Consider the following 19,617-nt stretch of genomic DNA (forward strand, 5'->3'; position numbering starts at 1 on the left):
CTCCTCCCTCGGGAGGGGGTTCCCTCCCCCACCTACTGCACACACAAAATTCTACCCACTTCTTTCCAAGGACACACTTTGTTCTAAATCCCCAGTGGCTTTACTCCTGCACACAAAAAAAGAGGAGAAATCTGCACCTAAGTTGTAAGCGTGAGCTGCGATCTTTCTCTGAGCCCAAGATGAAAGGAGTAGATGGAAAGGAATTACTCAATGTGAAGTATGCATTTGTAATAAGCAGGCATGGGATGCTACGTAGTGATCTTGACATGGCTGATAGGGGGTGGGGAGGTGGGGACGGGATAGACTTTTTCTTTTCATTTTCCTGAGTCTCTTACTCTCAAGCTGAAGGAGAGACTAAAAACCACAGGAAAGGGCACGAGTTTATTATCATAGATTTTTAATGGGTTAATAATGTTCTGCTTAAAACCCTCGTTTTAAAAAAAAAGTTAATTCGATCCATTTTTCTTTGGATTACGGCAACTTTAGGACAGGTGTGGTGTAATAGGAGTCGCTTTCAGAAAGGAGTGAGTGTGTTTGAGCAGAGAATCACCGGGTACACACCAGACTACTTATTGTAGCACTGTTTGTAGAAGCAAACACTGAAAGCCACCAAAAAGTCTGTCAAAAAGGGCAAGTGAAATACATTAAGGAATAGCATTTAAAGAAATACTATGCCACCACTTAAAACATCAAGTTTTTCTAACATAAAGTGCTGTCCAAGAGATTTAAGTGGAAAATGCAAACTGAAAGAAACTTGTGTAAAGACAAAGAAAGGTGTGAGCGTTTGATATGCATATATGCTGATCTATGCGTGGACTATTTCTGGCATGATACACTACAAACTGCTAATAGTCATTGTCTGCAGGGGAGGAGGGAGACCCGCCCTTCCCCACAAGCCCTTTAATTTGAATTTTCCCCAGGAGCATGTATGACATGGTTCCCCAAAATTTATAGCTCACTAAAAAAATACTTACATTGGAAATTGTCCATGATCGATACTCAAAGTGAAAAAAGCAAGTTGTATAACAGTGTCTATAAATACGATACCAGTGGTGTATTTGAAACAAAGCATGTGTATTTGTATATGTGCATTTTATGGAAAACGTCTGGAAAATATGTTTCACACTGTTAAAAAGTAGTTATTAGCTATCTCTGGTGAGATCATGAGCTGCGTGGGAGTGAGCAAAAGGAATGAGGAACTTCAACTCCTTTACCTTAATTTTATATTGTTGGAACATTTTAAAGAGATTAGGTGTGACTTCTATGTTAATTTTTAAAAACTAAACTGAGAAAATATGATAAAGAAATGGTCACAGGAAATGGTCAAATAGTGGCCCACGATACATCAGAAATGCGTGCCCTGTCTTTCCAGAGAAATCGAGCTCCCAAAAACGTTTGAGGTAAATCCCTGCTTTTTGGCTCCTCAATAATGGGATATTATACTGTACCTTATTGAGTACATTGATGTTTTTTTCCATTCCCCTAAATGCTATTTGCTGAAACTGCTCAAAAAGGCTTTCTGAGGTGGCCCTCCCTGTTGGTGTCTTTGTTCCAGCCCGCCCGCCCCGAAAGGCAGGAGTCTCTCTGCCTTCAAGGAGCTGGAAACACAGTCACACAGCTCTCTCACTACAGAGGCCGGGCTTGTTGCAAACCAGGAGTCGTATTTGTGTTTACTTTCCTGCCTTGCGCAGTTGAGCTGCACTTGAGTGACTCCATTAACAAGCATGAAGTTACTTAATGATAAAATCCTGGCCTTGCCTGTCTGCTGTTTTGTTACGCTGCCATCCTGTGAACGGCCTTCTGTGTAAGTCACATTTGACAGTCTGCGTCTCAAATATGCTCCGAGAGTTGGAAAAGCCTCTCAGACAGCGTTTTCAAATGGGATCCCATGGAAATAGCCTCTTGCTTCTCAATTAGCTGTAAGAAGGCCCCCCACCCCTGTTACATTTTCTTCTGCCTTAGGCATGTGTGAAAATGATGCAGGAAAAAAAGACACTTCTGAGATCATTTTCAAAGTCCTTATGTGAATCCTAGTTTCTAGGTGCTTACACTGCAATTCACCTACTGAAATAAACATATTTGGCAAATAGACGTGATCTGCTTTCTGGGATTGATAGCAAACACTGAAGATCAAATAACAGCCCTAATCATTTCTGCATGTGCAGTTTTCAGGTGGCTCCCAGTCCTACGACCAGGAACAAAGTTTACAGTTTATCGAACTTGCAGTAGTTCTGGGCTTTGCTCTCTTCTGGGCAGCGTTCTCTTGCTCCCTCAATGTTCTGTTTGAAGTCCTCTGCCCACTCCCCAAATTTTAACATGTAATTTATGACCGTATTAATTATTTTACTCAGGAGGGAGGGATCAAGTGTGGAAGCCAAAATTATCCAAATAAGGATGGTGCTGGAACAACCTATGATCTGAAACTGGGGGGTGGGGGGCACCCCCCATCTTCCTCTGAGGCAGCTGGAATGTCTGCTAATTTTGATCACTTGAAAATATAATGGCTGCGTTTGCAGGTATTTCTGAGCAATCATTTAGATTCCTTTAAAGGTAGGTGAAATGTTACAACAGAACAGGAATGGACTGTCTCTTGAGATGAAAAAGGGAACCACTGGCTATTGTCTGACCTCCCCAGTGCCTGATTGACTAGTGGAAATCACATCTCCATGGGAACAGATAAATGTCTGCTTTTCATGGCGTGAAATAACCAACTCAGCCCGCAAAGCCTCACCAACCTAGCACTTTATTTGGGCGGCTGTAAGCAGCCTCTCCCTTTTCATGTTCAGCCAAATTATCTGCCAGAATTTCTTTTCAAGTCTAGGGGAAGGGAAAAAAAAAAAGGGAGTTTCCTCCCTCCATCCCCCTTCTGTATGGAGTTAATTACTGTATTTTCAACTGGGAGGGTGAAAAAAATACACGCGGAGCTGAAATAGCACACGAAACAACGGCTGACATGGGGTATCTGCCTGTTGTTGATTAGCTTTTGGTGATTTTTGTAGAAAGTATTGAGGTCTGCTGCTGTATTTGGGAAATGTCAGGAGGGTCATGATACAGCCTGAGAGGCAGGTCCTGGGGCTGGTTGTTTTTTGTTTGTTTACTGTTGTGCCAGCATTTGGCTGTGTGACCTTAGAAAAGTGGACACCAGCTCTGTTTTAATACTGTGATCTGAGAAGGGAAGGTAATGGGAAGGATGAAAAAACAAATGCCAGAGAGTATCAGGTATCTGCCTCCCCTCCCCCTAGAAGCCCCAACATCTGCCATTTTAACTTTCTGATCACTGATCCAGTGCTCTCTGCCAGCAAAATTAGAGAACAGCTCTCAGGAGAGCAGGGGCTTTCTCCGGTGGTTTCAGACACTTCAGCTTCTGTTCCTGGTTAAAAATACCACCGGAAGCAGCATTTTCTGATGATATTACGATACTTCCAGTCCAGCTTCTGAATCAGAGGAAAAAAAAGAAATGAAAGGGGAAAAAAATAAAAAGAAAAGAATGCAGGTGAAATATACAGAGATATTTATCCATCTACCTATTTTTCAACGCATCAAGTTGAGCTCTTAGGAGGAAAATGTCTTAGCCTGTTTGGTTCTAAAACTGGGCACAAGAATGTGTGCGGGTTCTTTATTTTATTGGAATCCATTTGCCCGTTCCTATTATTCCCTGCTTTGTCCTTGGAGCTATTTGCTCCTTTGTCTTTCTCCTCTTCCTCAGCACCTCCACCCACCCACCCAACAAGTCTGAGCAGGAAAAGTGTAAGGCCCAGTGAACTGCAAACCTACTAGGCATTTTTCAAAAGAGTCCAGGTTAAAGATACCTGCAGGTAATTTGTCCATGAAGCAATCAAGTCTCAACTCCAGCTCTTCCGTGGACGTGATTCCTAAATATCAAAACCCCAGCGGTCTTTATCTGGACCAGCTGCTTCTGATGTCGGGAAGGAATGTGGCACATCAAGTGTGTGAACACTGCCTCTATTGTATCCAAACAGGCTGATTGAAGCCTGGATAATTGGCATGTAACCTTCTCTATTAATAGTGCAGACAGATATGTGAATTAGCTGAATCCCTTCAACATATGCCATGCATTAGCTAAAGGGGCTTACAATTCTCTTAACATCTCAGCTATTACACCAATAATTAGGCTTTAGAACTAGATAACTTTGGGGGAAAATCAATAAATAATGGGGAAGTTGAGCACTACCTCTGAATAAGAAGTGACTGTAGTATTATCGTTAAGTCCAGTCCAGCACTGAGAGTGGTCATCACTGATTATTTGGGAGCTTGAAGGTTTGGGGTTTTTGGAGAGAGACAGACAGAGAGAGAGAGACAGAGAGAGAGAGAGAATGTGTGTGTGTGTTGCTGAAGCTAAGTTTCTGGAGGAGATTATTAAATTTCAGGAGTCTTTGTTTGCCTTCTAGAGCCATGGAGGTATATAAATAGCAGAGTAATACACTTATGTCCTGTTTGACTATCTTGTAAAGGAACCTGCCCTGCTGTGGTCTGAAACACTGGAGAGGCTATTTAGAGCTGTGCATTGCTAAATACCTGGTTAGTCTCACATCAATTCCTAAGGCTAGAGGAAATACCATAGGCTGATGATTAAGAGCATAAACTGCAGCCAGACTGCCTGGGTTTAAGCACAGCTCTCCCACATACTAGCATGTGACCTTGGATAACTTGTCTACCTCTCTGTGTCTCAGTTTCATCATCTGGAAAACGGAGAGATAATAGTTCTTAGCCCACTGGGACACTGTCATTGTAAGGATTATTAAGTTATTACTTACAAAATGTTCAGAACAGTATTGGAGTATAAATAATTTTGTTTTTGAGGCGAAGTATTGCTCTTGTTGCCCAGGCTGGAGTACAGTGGCACAATCTCAGTTCACTGCAACCTCCGCCTCCCGGGTTCAAGTGATTCTCCTGCCTCTGCCTCCCGAGTAACTGGGATTACAGGTGCCTGCCACCACCCCCGGCTAATTTTTATATTTTTAGTAGAGACGGGGTTTCGCCATGTTAGCCAGGCTGGTCTCGAACTCCTAACCTCAAGTGATCCTCCCACCTTGGCCTCCTAAAGTGCTGGGATTACAGGCATGAGCCACTGCACCTGGCCTACTTTTCCCTTTTCATTGAATAAATATGCATTGAAAGTGTTTTTCAAACTGCAGGTTGTGACCTGTCAGTAGGTGGTAAGATCAATTTAGTGGGTCATGGCTATTACTTTTAGATGGAATGGAATGAATGACATATAAGTAAGATAAGTACTATTTTGTGAAACTTTTTGCTGTGTGTGTATTTGTGTATTGTATGTGTATATAGTAGTTAACAATGTAAAAATGTATTTCTTTGAATGGATGAAGCTAGAAAATTTTTAGAACTTGCAATGAAATAATTTAAAACCTGGAAACAAGCTAAATACATAAATAGATGGGTTAAATAAATTATTTTATATCCACACAATGAATTATCAGGCAATTATTAATAAGAAAGAGATCAACTTCCAAGTGCTTATTTGTACCGGTCTCCCAGAAATATTATTCTGTAAAAACAGAAGGCATTGCAGAGTGTATTTATTACAATTCAAAAGGAAACTTTCTTTGGGGTGTGTTTGCTTTAAGAACATTGAAACTCATTCTGCTGGCTGACAGACCTTGGGCTAAGTGGAGTCAGATCTACCCCGAGGATCACTTGCTCAGTGATTGGAGACCCTATCCATCCAGTTGAGCGAGCCCAAAGCCTTGAAGTCATTGTTGACATGGCTGTGTGTCTCACTCACCATAGGGATCCAGAATCCTTTCATTCAGCTTCATCTTTACCCTTAACACCTATTCCAAGCTTCTGTCCTCTCTCTCCCGGGCAACCACATCAACTGCTAACTCATCTCCCTGCAGCCTCCTAAGCAGTCCCCCTCGCTCAAGCCTCTTAGCTGGTCTCCTTGCACACATTCTTGTTCCCTTCCCATCCATATCCCCACCTTAGCCAGACCAACATCCTCCGCTCTCCCTTCCTTGTTTAAATTCTTGCCATGCTTCCTTGCTGCTCTTGGGACAAAGACCAAAATCCTACTATGGCCTTTGTATATTTCCTACTGATGTCATAGCCAAGTACAACAAACTGGGTGACTTAAAACAACAGAAATTTATTTCCTAAGAGTTCTGGGGGCTAGAAGTCCAGAATCGAGGTGTCGGGAGAGCCACCTTCTTCTGGAGGGGAGAATCTTTCCTTGCCTCGCCCTACTTGGCAATCGATCCTTGACATTCCTCGCAGCTAGTTCACTCCAATGTCTTCCTCTGTTGTCACATGGCTTTCTCCCTGTGGATCTGTGTCTTCTTTTTTTTGTTTTTGTTTTGAGGTGGAGTCTCGCTCTGTCTCCCAGGCTGGAGTGCAGTGGCGTGATCTCGGCTCACTGCAAGCTCTGCCTCCCAGGTTCACGCCATTCTCCTGCCTTAGCCTCCCGAGTAGCTGGGACTATAGGCACCCGCCACCACGCCTGGCTAATTTTTTGTATTTTTAGTAGAAACGGGGTTTCATTGTGTTAGCCAGGATGGTCTCCAGCTCCTGACCTCGTGATCTGCCCACCTTGGCCTCCCAAAGTGCTGGGATTATAGGTGTGAGCCACTGCTCCCGGTGATCTGTGTCTTCATATAAGAACATCAGTCCCATTGGATTAGGAACCCACCCTACGGTATGACCTCATCTTCACTAATTACATGTGCAATGACCCTGTTTCCAAATAAGGTCCTATTCAGAAATACTGGCAGATAGGGCTCTACTTCATCTTTTTGAAGGGATATATTCCAACCCATGACAGGCTTTGAGATGCTCTTCAGCTAGGCCCATGCCTCCCACTCTGGCTTTCTCTCCTATCACCCCTTGCCCTATTTTTTGACTCTGTCCGCACAGACCTGTTTCAAATGGTCCAGGTTGCCTCTCGCCACAGGATTTTGCTCAGGTGTTTTACATTTCCCCCTGCGTGGAATATTTTCCCCTTCCTCACTCCAACCTCTACTCTCATTTCACCTCTAGATCTCGGCTCCCTTGTCCGATGGGGACGCCTTTCTTAAATGACTCTGCCCCCAGACGAAGTCAAATTCCTTTAATTCCACAAAATTTTATAACACCACTTCTTGTTTGCTAGTCTCGTCATGGGTGTAGCTTTGCATTTATCTGCTTGTTGGATGACTGTCTTCTACTCCACACCACTAAAAATTCCTGGAAGGCAAGAACAGTGTCTATTTTTTTTTTTTTTTTGAGATGGAGTTTCGCTCTTGTTGCCCAGGCTGGAGTGCAATGGCGCAATCTCGGCTCACCGCAACCTCCGCCTTCCAGCTTCAAGCAATTCTCCTGCCTCAGCCTCCCAAGTAGCTGGGATTACAGGCATGTGCCACCAAGCGAGGCTAATTTTTGTATTTTCAGTAGAGTGTACTAATACTGTAGGATGGGTTCCTAATCCAATGGGACTGATGCCCTTATAAGAAGACACAGATCCACAGGGATAAAGCCATGTGACAACAGAGGAAGACATTGGAGTGAACTAGCTGCAAGGAATGTCAAGGATCCATGGCCAAGTAGGGCGGGGATTCTCCATGTTGGTGAGGCTGGTCTCGAACTCCCAATCTCAGGCGATCCGCCTGCCTCGGCCTCCCAAAGTGCTCGGATTACAGGCGTGAGCCACCCAGCCTAGTCAACAGTGTCCGTTTTTGCTCACCATTTTATCTTCATCTCTTAGCACAGTACATAGCATCTACTGGGCACTTAATAATATTTTTGGATAGAGAGATGAATGAATGAGTGAATGAATAAATGACACATAGATTTTTCAAACATTCAGTTCACAAATATAATTCATGACTTGCAGGTGAGAAAGGCAGAAGATTATAGACAGGGTCAGTTTCCATAAAAACTAATCACACATTCAAGAATCTTGGCCAGGAGCGGTGGCTCATACCTCTAATCCCAGCACTTTGGGAGGCCAAGGTGGGTGGATCACCTAGATCAAAATTTCAAGACCAACCTGGCCAACAGGGTGAAACCTCGTCTCTACTAAAAATAGAAAACTTAGCTGGGCATGGTGGCAGATGCCTGTAAACCCAGCTACTCAGGAGGCTGAAGCAGGAGAATTGCTTGATCCCAGGAGGGGGAGGTTGCATTGAGCCAAGATCCCACCACTGTACTCCAGTCTGGGCGACAAGAGTGAAACTCCATCTGAAAAAAAAAAAAAAAGAAATTGTGTTGATGGTTTTCACAAGAGGCATTTTTAAAAAAATTGATAGTTTTTACAAGAGGCATTAAAAAAAAGAACTTTTGCCAATTGGGACTTCTCAAAGGAATATGACTTATCTGGGAGCAGTTAGGGCAAACTCTTGGAGAAGCTGTGTATCAAAAGCAGAAGTAATTTGTAACTTACACCTAAACGTGTGAGAAATTACTCAGCTTCTCAGCTTCTAAATATCTATTGTCATATATCAATAAGAATTTGCAAGATTCCTCCCTACTGGAACCAACATTAAAGTTGAGCTTTAGGTGGCTGTGTTAGTCCGTTACTGCTCCTACGATAAAATGCCCCGGACTGGGTAATTTATAAATAATGGAAATGTATTTTTCATAGTTCTGGAGGCTGGGATGTCCAAGATCAAGGCACCAGCAGATTGAGTAAGGACTTCCTGTGCTTCCAAAATGGAGCATTGCTGTTGCATCCTCTAAATAGAATGAACACAGGGTCCTCACATGGCAGAAGAGTAGGAGAGAAAAACTCTCGTCCTCAAGCCCTTCTATAAGGACAGAGTCCTCACAGCCTAATCACCTCCCAAGGGCCTCAGCTCTTAATACTATCACTTGGGGATTAAGTTCCTACATATTTTATATATATATATATATATTTATTTATTTATTTATTTATACAGAGTCTTGCTCTGTTGCTCAGGCTGGAGTGCAGTGGCATGATCTCGGCTCACCACAACCTCTGCCTCCCGGGTTCAAGCGATTGTCCTGTCTCAGCTTCCCGAGTAGCTGGGATTACAGGCGCCTGCCACCATGCCTGGCTAATTTTTGTTTTTTTGGTTTTTTTGTTTTTTTTTTTGAGACGGAGTCTTTCTCTGTCCTCCAGGCTGGAGTGCGGTGGCGCGATCTCGGCTCACCGCAACCTCCACCTCCTGGATTCACGCCATTCTCCTGCCTCAGCCTCCCGAGTAGCTGGGACCACAGGCGCCCACCAACACGCCCGGCTAATTTTTTTGTATTTTTTAGTAGAGACGGGGTTTCACCGTGTTAGCCAGGATGGTCTCGATCTCCTGACCTCGTGATCCACCCGCCTCGGCCTCCCAAAGTGCTGGGATTACAGGCTTGAGCCACCGCGCCCGGCCTAATTTTTGTATTTTTAATAGAGATGGGGTTTCACTATCTTGGCCAGGCTGGTCTCACACTCCTGACCTTGTGATCCACCCACCTCGGCCTCCCAAAGTGCTGGGATTACAGGCGTGAGCCACTGCGCCCGGCCTCCTACGTATAAATTTTAAAGGATATGTATTCAAACTGCAGCAGATCAAAGCATGATGTAGGCTGATTGAAACAAAACAAAACAAAACATAGCAGTGAGCAACTGTCCCAGTTTTTCCTGGACTGAGGGGTTTCCTTGGACACAGGACTTTCAGTACTAAAATGTAAAAATCTCAGACAAACTGGGACAAGCTGGTCAAACCTAGTTGAGTTTGAATTTGATATTTAACACTTTCAACATCTTAATGACATTTAAGATGTGAAAATAGGCCAGGCGCGGAGGCTCACGCCTGTAATCCCAGCATTTTGGGAGGCTGAGGCGGGTGGATCACGAGGTCAGGAGATCGAGACCATCCTGGCTAACATGGTGAAACCCCGTCTCTACTAAAAATACAAAAAAATTAGCCGGGTGTGGCCAGGCGCGGTGGCTCACGCTTGTAATCCCAGCACTTTGGGAGGCCGAGGTGGGCGGATCACGAGGTCAGGAGATCGAGACCACGGTGAAACCCCGTCTCTACTAAAAATACAAAAAATTAGCCGGGTGTGGTGGCGGGCGCCTGTAGTCCCAGCTACTCGGAGAGGCTGAGCCAGGAGAATGGCGTGAACCCGGGAGGCGGCGCTTGCAGTGAGCCGAGATTGCGCCACTGCACACCAGCCTGGGCGACAGAGTGAGACTCCGTCTCAAAAAAAAAAAAAAAAAAAATTAGCCGGGTGTGGTGGCACATGCCTGTAATCCCAGCTACTCGGGAGGCTGAGACAGGAGAATCGCTTGAACCCAGGAGATGGAGGTTGCAGTGAGCTGAAATCGTGCCATTGCATTCTAGCCTGGGCAACAAGAGTGAAACTCCATCTCCAAAAAAAAAAAAAAATGTGAAAATAGAATATATTTTTCATACTCCTCGTCACTGGGACACTATATTTCTTCATTGACAGCTTTTAATGGCCAAGGATCTTATCACTAATGAAAAAGGGAACAGGCCAGGCATGGTGGCTCACGCCTGCGATCCCAGCACTTTGGGAGGCTGAGGCAGGCAGATCACCTGAGGTTTAGGTGGGAGGATTGCTTGAGCCTGGGAGTTCAAGTCCAGCCGGGGCAAAATGGTGAGACCTCAGCTGTTAAAAATTAAAAATCAACAACAACATAAAAGAGGGAGGTAGTAGGACCTATTTCATGGAATTATTATAACTATAAGAATAGTCATGTTTGGCCGGGTGTGGTGGCTCATGCCTGTAATCCCAGCACTTTGGGAGGCCGAGGTGGGCAGATCACAAGGTCAGGAGTTCAAGACCAGCCTGGCCAATATGATGAAACCCCGTCTCTACTAAAAATACAAAGATCAGCCGGGCATGGTGGCATGCGCCTGTAGTCCCAGCTACTCAGGAGGCTGAGGCAGGAGAATCGCTTGAACCTGGGAGGCAGAGGTTACAGTGAGCCGAGATCGCACCACTGTACTCCAGCCTGGCAGACCGAGACTCCATTTCAAAAAAAAAGAAAAAGAAAAAGGGAATAGAACATGGGCATGTATTTTGCATAAAAGATAGATTTAACTTAAACCTTTACATTAAACATTCTCAGTATCTCATTCTCAATATCTATCCATTTCACTCAATTATTTGCAACATTTGTCTGATATAATGAAAGTCAGTGTATCCATTAGTTATGCCACATAACAAACCACTCCAACATTTAGTGGCTAAAAACAACCATTTGTTTAGCTCGTGACTTTGTAGGTGGGCTGAGAGGTTCTTCCTTTCTGCGCCAGCTCATATGATCACTGCTGGGTATTCCCAGGTGTCTGTGGTCAGCTGGTGGCTAGATGATCCTAAGACGGCTTCCTGTCTATGTGTGGTGGTTGGAGGCTATCACCTGGGTAACAATAGCAACTGGGTCACATGTCTGGATGTCATCATCCAACAGGCTAGCTCCTTCACATGAAGTTATAGGGTTCCCAGGAGAAGTAAGAAGGCAAACCCCAAGGTACAAGTACTTTTTTTTGAGGCAGGGTCTCACTTTGTCACCTATGCTGGAGTGCAGTGATGCAATCTCGGCTCACTACAACCTCTGCTTCCTGGGCTCAAGGGGTTCTCCTGCCTCATTCTCCCAAGTAGTTGGGATTACAGGCACCTGCCACCATGCCCAGCTAATTTTTGTATTTTTGGTAGAGATAGGGTTTCACCGTGTTGGCCAGGCCAGTCTTGAACTCCTGACCTCAAGTGATCCACCCGCCTCGGCCTCCCAAAGTGCTGGGATTACAGGCGTGAGCCACCACGCCCGGCCAAACTTACTCTGATCGTAAAAATTCCCAAAGAGCAAAAGTCCCATTTGACAACTGTAGTGCTTACAAGTACTTTGGAAGCCTCTGTTTCCCCAACATTTGCTAATGACATATTGGCCAAAACAAATCACATGGCTCAGCCCAGATTCAAAGGGTAAAAAAGTGACTCCGGCTGGGCGCAGTGGCTCATGCCTGTAATCCCAGCACTTTGGGAGGCCGAGGCGGGCAGATGACCTGAGGTCGGGAGTTCAAGACCAGCCTGGCCAACATGGAGAAACCCCATCTCTACTAAAAATACAAAAAATTAGCTGGGCGTGGTGGTGGGCGCCTGTAGTCCCAGCTACTCAGGAGGCTGAGGCAGGAGAATGGCGTGAACCTGGGAGGCAGAGCTTGCAGTGAGCCGAGATCGTGCCACTGCACTCCTACCTGGGCGACAGAGTGAGACACTGTCTCAAAAAAAAAAAAAAAAGTGACCCTACTTCTTCATGGGAGGGTCTACAAAGATACACTGCACATAGAGATGGGAAAAATTCTTTAGATCTACCTCAGGTGGCATAGAGAATTTCTTTTTTTCTTTTGGGCAATATTCAATTATTAAAGTCACTCAACTTTTTGAATTTTGGCTTTCTTATAAAATTATGAGGAAGATGACAACTAAATTTGAAGCTGTATTTAAGAATGAAAAGCAATATGCCAAAAGTATAAAGCACATAACCAGACACATAGCAAACAGTGACCATTAGTTCTCCCTCTCTCTCTCTCTCACTAGCTCTGACTCTCTCTCTCTTACACACACACATACACACACGCACACACCAATAAAAAGCATTATATATAGTGGTTCAAACCAGTCTTTGGTATCCAATAGATACGGGTTTGAATTCCAGGTCTGCTGGTGACTAGTTTTAAGATATTGGACAAGTTAAGTTAATTTCTCTGGAACCTTAGTTTTCTCGTCTGGAAAATGAAAATAATGAGGTCTGAATTCCAAAATGCCTGACTGCTGGCTTTAATTACTTTCTTCTATCTGCCCTCTGTCTTTTCCTATTATTTTTTTGCTCCTTATCTAATGTAACTTCATTGCATATGTTGCAGTTAGGAATCCTTGCAGCAGGAATTCACTGCTTATCCGACTAACAATAGCTTAAGCAAGAAACACCTTTCATTATGTCACATGGCAAGAAGACTGAAGGAACCATGTGGTATAGACCTGATCTCCTTCTCTGCTCTACCCTTTTTCACAGGTTGACTTTTCTTCTCCATGCTTGTCACCTCATACTTAGACTGATCCTAATTCTTTGGGCCTGAATATTTTCTCACTTGAAACAAAATTGGGGTTTTCTTATGCTGGGTGAGGTGGCTCACATCTGTAGTCCCAGCTACTCAGGAGGCTGAGGCAGGAGGATGGCTTGAGTCCAAGAGTCTGAGTCCAGCCTGGGCAACATAGCTAGATTCTGCCTCTAAATAAATAAATAAATAAATATGGACACAGAGTGTGGCATAATAGATTGGGGGCTCAGATGGGTGAGGGGAGTCAGGGCGATGAGAGATGATAAATTATTTAATGAGTTTAATGTGTTCAGGCATGGTGCTCACGCCTGTAATTCCAGTACCTTGGGAGGCTGAGGTGGGAGGATCACTTGATCCCAGGAGTTGGAGACCAGCCTGGGCAACATGGCAAGACCCTGTCTCTAAAAAAAATTATTTAAAAAATTAATTAGTTTAATGTACATTATTCACGTGATGGCTACACAAGTCCAGACTTCATCATTATGCAATATATCCACGCAACAAAACTGCACTTGTTTTGTTTTGTTTTGTTTTGTTTGAGACAGAGTCTCTGTCCCCCAGGCTGGAGTGCAATGGTGCAATCTCAACTCACTGCAACCTCTGCCTCCCAGGGTCAAGCGATTCTCGTGCCTCAGCATCCCAAGAAGCTGGGATTACAGGCACCCGCCACCTCGCCTGGCTAATTTTTGTGTTTTTAGTAGAGACAAGGATTCACCATGTTGGCCAGGCTGGTCTCGAACTCCTGACCTCAATTGATCCACCCGCCTCAGCCTCCCAAAGTGTTGGGATTACAGGCGTGAGCCACCGCACCCAGCGTTTTTTTCTTCTTCTTGTTTTTTTTTTTTTTTTTTTTAGATTTTTTTTTCAGATTCAACCCAAGAGGACTCCTGATTCATGGCTCAACTGATCCTATGGCTCCACCCAACAGCAAGTTCTGCACACCCCTATGATTGCCTCCCCAACTAATCAGCAGCACTTATTCCCTAGCCCCCTGCCCACCAAATTGTCTAGAAAAACCCTAAGCTCCAAGCCTTCAGGGAGACTGATTTGAGTAGTAACTCCATCTCCTGCATGGCATAGCTGGCCTTGCATTAATTAAACTCTTTCTTTATTGTCGTGCCATGGTCTGAATGGATTGATTTTGTCTGTGTAGCAGGCAGGGAGATGATCACAGTCTGAAGCCCAGTGCCTCACTCAAGAACTCAGCCAAGAAGGTAGCAGAGAGTCCCAGCTGAAGTTCCCAGGCTCCAGAATCCTACTGGGGATTCTTATCCAGAGGCAACCTTAGTTGAAGCATTTAACCTCCTTGAAATTCTTTAAAGAGTTTTCTCATCTTGCGTGGTGGCTCACGCCTGTAATCCCAGCACTTTGGGAGGCCAAGGCGGGTGGATCACTTGAGGTCAGGAGTTCGAGACCAGCCTGGCCAACATAGTGAAACCCAGTCAAAAATTAGCTGGGTGTGGCGGGGGGGTGCCTGTAATTCCAGCTACTTGGGAGTCTGAGGCAGGAGAATCGCTTGAACCCAGGAGGCAAAGGTTGCAGTGAGCTGAGATTGCACCACTGCACTCCAGCCTGGGCAACAGAGGGAAACTTCATCTCAAAAAAAAAAAAAAAAATTTCTTATCTATATAATAGGGATCTCATCTATATAATAGAGATATAATCTCCCTCAAGTTGATATTGTCCTAAGGATTAAATGAAATAATGCATGCTGTGTCTGCACAAGGTGACAATACTTAATATTATCATAGTTTAACTCATTCTCTGACTACCAGGGTTGTTGCCCTTATAGCAGTGTCAGCTACAGGTCAAATTCAAGCTCAAGCACATGCTCTTTGGCCCAGAGAATGTTTTTATAAATGTGGAAAGTTCTTCTAATAAAATGTATACTTTCAGCTTACATAGAAAAAATTTGGTCCAAAAATTAGAAAAAGTTTAAAAATTTTTTTAATTAGAAAAATTAATGATAGAGGAGACTCACTTGAACCCAAGAGGCAGAGGTTGCAGTGAGCCGAGATCACGCCACTGCACTCTAGCCAGGGTGACAGAGCAAGAGTCCATCTCAAAAAAAAATAAATAAATAAAAATGAATGCTAGAATCATACTCTCAAAGGGCACCAGCAGCTGGAGGCTAGTAGCAGGTGCCCATTTCAGGGCTCTCCAGTTCATCAGTCGCCACCCCTTCCTATTGCATTAGACTTGGTCCAGTTTACCCGTATCCTGCCCTGGTGGGCATTTGAGTTTGCCAGTGAGGATCCCAGCAGGAAACAGATGCCCCCTTAAAATAGGGTTAGCATCAGGCAGGGCGCGGTGGCTCACGTCTGTAATCCCAGCACTTTGGGAGGCCAAGGTGGGCGGATCACCTGAGGTTGGGACTTCGAGACCAGCCTGACGAACATGGAGAAACCCCGTCTCTACTAAAAATGCAAAATTAGCCTGGCGTGATGGCACATGCCTGTAATCCCAGCTACTCGGGAGGCTGAGGCAGGAGAATCGCTTGAACCCAGGAGGCGGAGGTTGTGGTGAGCCGCGATTGCGCCATTGCACTCCAGCCTGGGCAGCAACAAGAGTGAAACTCCGACACAAAAAAAAAAAAAAAAAAAAGAGAGAGGAGCCAGAAGTAGTGAATGCCCTGAGGCTAATCGCAGCAGCAGGGAGCCATTATTGCCCCCAGGCCAGAAAGGCAAAGGTAGGTGTGGTTCCCAGAATCTGAAGTACACAGCTGTAGAGAAAGCGACCTGAACAGGGCTGTGACCTTCAGGAGAGAGACGCAGCCAGCCTGGGGCAACCTAGCAGAGAGGGCGCCAGGGAAATATATGCTCCAACCTCCCTTTCTCCTCCCTCCATCTCCTCCAGGTGTCTCCCGTTGGCTAAACCCAACTAGAAACTATAGAGTAGGGGAACCTGTTAATACCGTCCAGGGAAGGCCGCCACGGAGCCCGGAGGGCAGGGTCGGAGAGGAGATCCAGAAGAGGAAATGAAAAACATGGCCAGGGCGGGCGCGGTGGTTCCTGCCTGTAATCCCAGCACTTTGGGAGGGCGAGGCAAGCGGATCACTTGAGATCAGGAGGAGGAGTTCGAGACCAGCCTGGCCAATATGGTAAAACCTCGTCTCTACTAAAAATACGCTGGGCATGGTTGTGGGCGCCTGTAATCTCAGCTACTCGGGAGGCTGAGGCAGGAGAATCGCATGAACCCGGGAGGCGGAGCTTGCAGTGAGCCGAGATCCGCCACTGCACTCCAGCCTGGGCAACAGTGAGGCTCCGTCTCAAAATAAAATAAAATAAAATAAAATAGAAAAGAAAAGAAAGAAAAATAAAAAAATATGGCCGGCACAGTGGCTCATGCTTGTAATCCCAGCACTTTGGGAGGCCGAGGCGGGTGGATCACCTGAGGTCAGGAGTTCGAGACCAGCCTGGCCAACATGGTGAAACTCTGTCTCTACTAAATACAAAAAATTAGCCAGGCGTGGTGGCAGGCACCTCTAATATTTTAGAATTGCTTGAACCCAGGAGACGGAGGTTGAAGTGGGCTGAGATTGTGCCATTGCACTCCAGTCTGGGTATGAAGAGCAAAAACTCTGTCTCAAAAAAAAAAAAAAAAAAAAAAAAAAGAGAACAAGAAAAATATTTACATGCCATCATTGATTTTAAAATTCTTCCTGGCGGCCGGGCGCGGTGGCTCACGCTTGTAATCCCAGCACTTTGGGAGGCCAAGGCGGGCAGATCACGAGGTCAGGAGATCGAGACCACGGTGAAACCCCGTCTCTACTAAAAATACGAAAAATTAGCCGGGTGTGGTGGCGGGCGCCTGTAGTCCCAGCTACTCGGAGAGGCTGAGGCAGGAGAATGGCGGGAACCCGGGAGGCGGAGCTTGCAGTGAGCCGAGATCGTGCCACTGCACTCCAGCCTGGGTGCCTGGGTGACAGAGTGAGACTCCGTCTCAAAAAAAAAAAAAATTCTTCCTGGCGAGGCACATTGGCTCACAGCTCTAATTCCTGCACTTTGGGAGGCTGAGGTGGGCAGATCCCTTGAGTCCAGGAGCTCGAGACCAACCTGGCCAAACATGACAAAACCCCGTCTCCAAAAAAATACATAAATTTGCCGGGCGTGGTGGTGCGTGTCTGTAGTCCCAGCTACTTGAAAGGCTGGAGTGGGATGGTTTGAGTCCGGGAGCAGAGGTTGCAGTGAGCCGAGATAATGCCACTGCCCTCCAGCCTGGGTGACAGAGTGAGACTCTGTCTCAAAAAAATTATTCCTAATAATGGTAGATAATAGCCAACACCACCTTCTTCAATACTCAAATGTTAGATACCAGTTCCTCTATAAAATATTTTTAGACCGCTTTCCCACCCAATAATAGAACTGAACCTCTTCTTGGTTTCTCTCGATTGTACCCCATTCATATTTCTGTTCTCCACCCAACACTTTTTTATTCTTGATCGTCCTCCAGGCTACCTCTGCTCACTCTGCCCTGATAACACTGAATACAGGAACTGTCTCAATCATCCAGAACTCCTGGAACCAAGCACTCAGCCCGACACGTCATAATTATTAAAAACTCGGAGGTTGTGAGTGGATTTCCATGTATTGTTCTAGATGATGGAGAGGCCTGAAGAGTGAGGAGTGGGGAAGAAATGTCATCGCTGTTTTCACCTGCACCCTTGTTTCGGAGAAGTGAATAGTCATTCATCTCCGGTCAACAAAATGATAATAGTAGCAGTAACAATAATAATCTCTTTTTTTGAGCACTTCTTATGTGCCAAGCACTTTATGTATGCATTATCATAATTGTCTTTCAATAATATCATAAATCATATAATATTATGATCTCTATTTTTCCAGGGAAGAAACTGAGGCATAGAGAGAGTAAGTGGTGGGGTTGGGGGGGCACGGTGGCTTACGCCTGTAATCCCAGCACTTTGGGAGGCCACAGTGGGCAGATCGCTTGAGCCCAGGAGTTCGAGACCCACCTGGGCAACATGACAAAAACCCGTCTCTATAAAAGATATAAAAATCAGCAGGGCATGATGGTGTGTGCCACCAGTCCCAGCTACTCAGGAGGCTGAGGTAGGAGGATCACTTGAGCCCAGGATGTGGAGGTTGCAGTAAGCTGAGATGATGCCACTGCACTCCAGAACTGACAACAGAGTGTGAGATCCTATCTCAAAAAAATAAAACAAAACAAAACACCACCAAGTTAGTGGTGAGGGCAGGACTTGACCCCCAGATCCAACTGATGGATTTGAAGTCTTCAATCAGAACTACTACCTCTCCATTGTTCACATAGCCTTAAATTACTATTACTTCTACTACTTGTAAGCTGGACTATATGTTTGTTATTTTTATTAAATGTATTTGGAATTTTGATTCAGCAGTAAATACAGATCCAAATGAAACAGTGGCTTAAGCACAGAAAGGTTGTTTCCTTCATATAACAAGAAGTCCAGAGGTCAGCTCCTGCTGGTTTGATTCGTTGGTTCAAGGATGCAAACGATGAGATTTCTAATATTTTCTCGGACTTGCCCTCTTAGTCACAAAATTGCCACTTAAGCTCCATCAATCATTCCCATATTCCAGGCAGATAAAAAAAGAAAAGTAGAAGGCAAAATGGCACCTGCCCAAGAGATAAGGCCTAGGCCGGGCATGGTGTCTCACACCTGTAATCCCAGCACTTTGGGAGGCAGAGGTGGGCGGATCAGCTTGAGGCCAGGAGTTCAAGACCAGCCTGGCCAAAATGGTGAAACCCCGTCTCTACTAAAAATATAAAAAATTAGCTGGGTGTGGTGGCACACAACTGTTATTTATCTCAGATACCGGGGAGGCTGAGGCATGAGAATCACTTGAGCCTGGGAAGTGGAGGTTGCAGTGAGCCGATTGCTATTGCACCACTGCACTCCAGCCTGGGCGATACAGTGAGACCCTGTCTCAAAAAAAAAAAAAAAAAAAAAAAAGATAAGGCCTTTTTACAGAGCATTCCCAGATGTCTCATCTATATCTGCTTTCACTTCAGGAGTCACCCCTATTGGCAAGTGAGACTAGGATGTAGATATATTTAACTGAGGACATTGCTGACCCCAACAGTATGGTTACTCTGTTCACAAGGAATAGGGATGGTGGGTTGGCAGGTAACATTCTCTGCCACACTTCAAGTATCTGTTTATGTCTATCACTTCATATCTTTCTGTTTTGTTTTGTTTTGTTTTAGACAGAGTCTCACTGTCGCCCAGGCTGGAGTACAGTGGCACGATCTCAGCTCACTGCAACTTCCACCTCCTGGGTTCAAGCAATTCTCCTGCCTCAACCTCCTGAGTAAATGGGATTACAGGCGCATGCCACCATGCCCAGCTAATTTTTATATTTTTAGTAGAGACAGGGTTTCACCATGTTGACCAGGCTGGTCTCGAACTCTGGCCTCAGGTGATCTGCCCACCTTGGCCTCCTAAAGTGCTGGGATTACAGGCATGAGCCACTGTGCCCAGTCAATTCATATCTATATCTTTAAATATTTATGCCTTATCCCAGGGGTTGGCAAACTAAGCCTACTGCCTGTTTCAATAAATAAAGTT

The sequence above is a fragment of the Hylobates moloch genome, unplaced genomic scaffold (assembly GCF_009828535.3).
Source record: "Hylobates moloch isolate HMO894 unplaced genomic scaffold, HMol_V3 SCAFFOLD_21, whole genome shotgun sequence".
NCBI lineage: Eukaryota > Metazoa > Chordata > Mammalia > Primates > Hylobatidae > Hylobates > Hylobates moloch.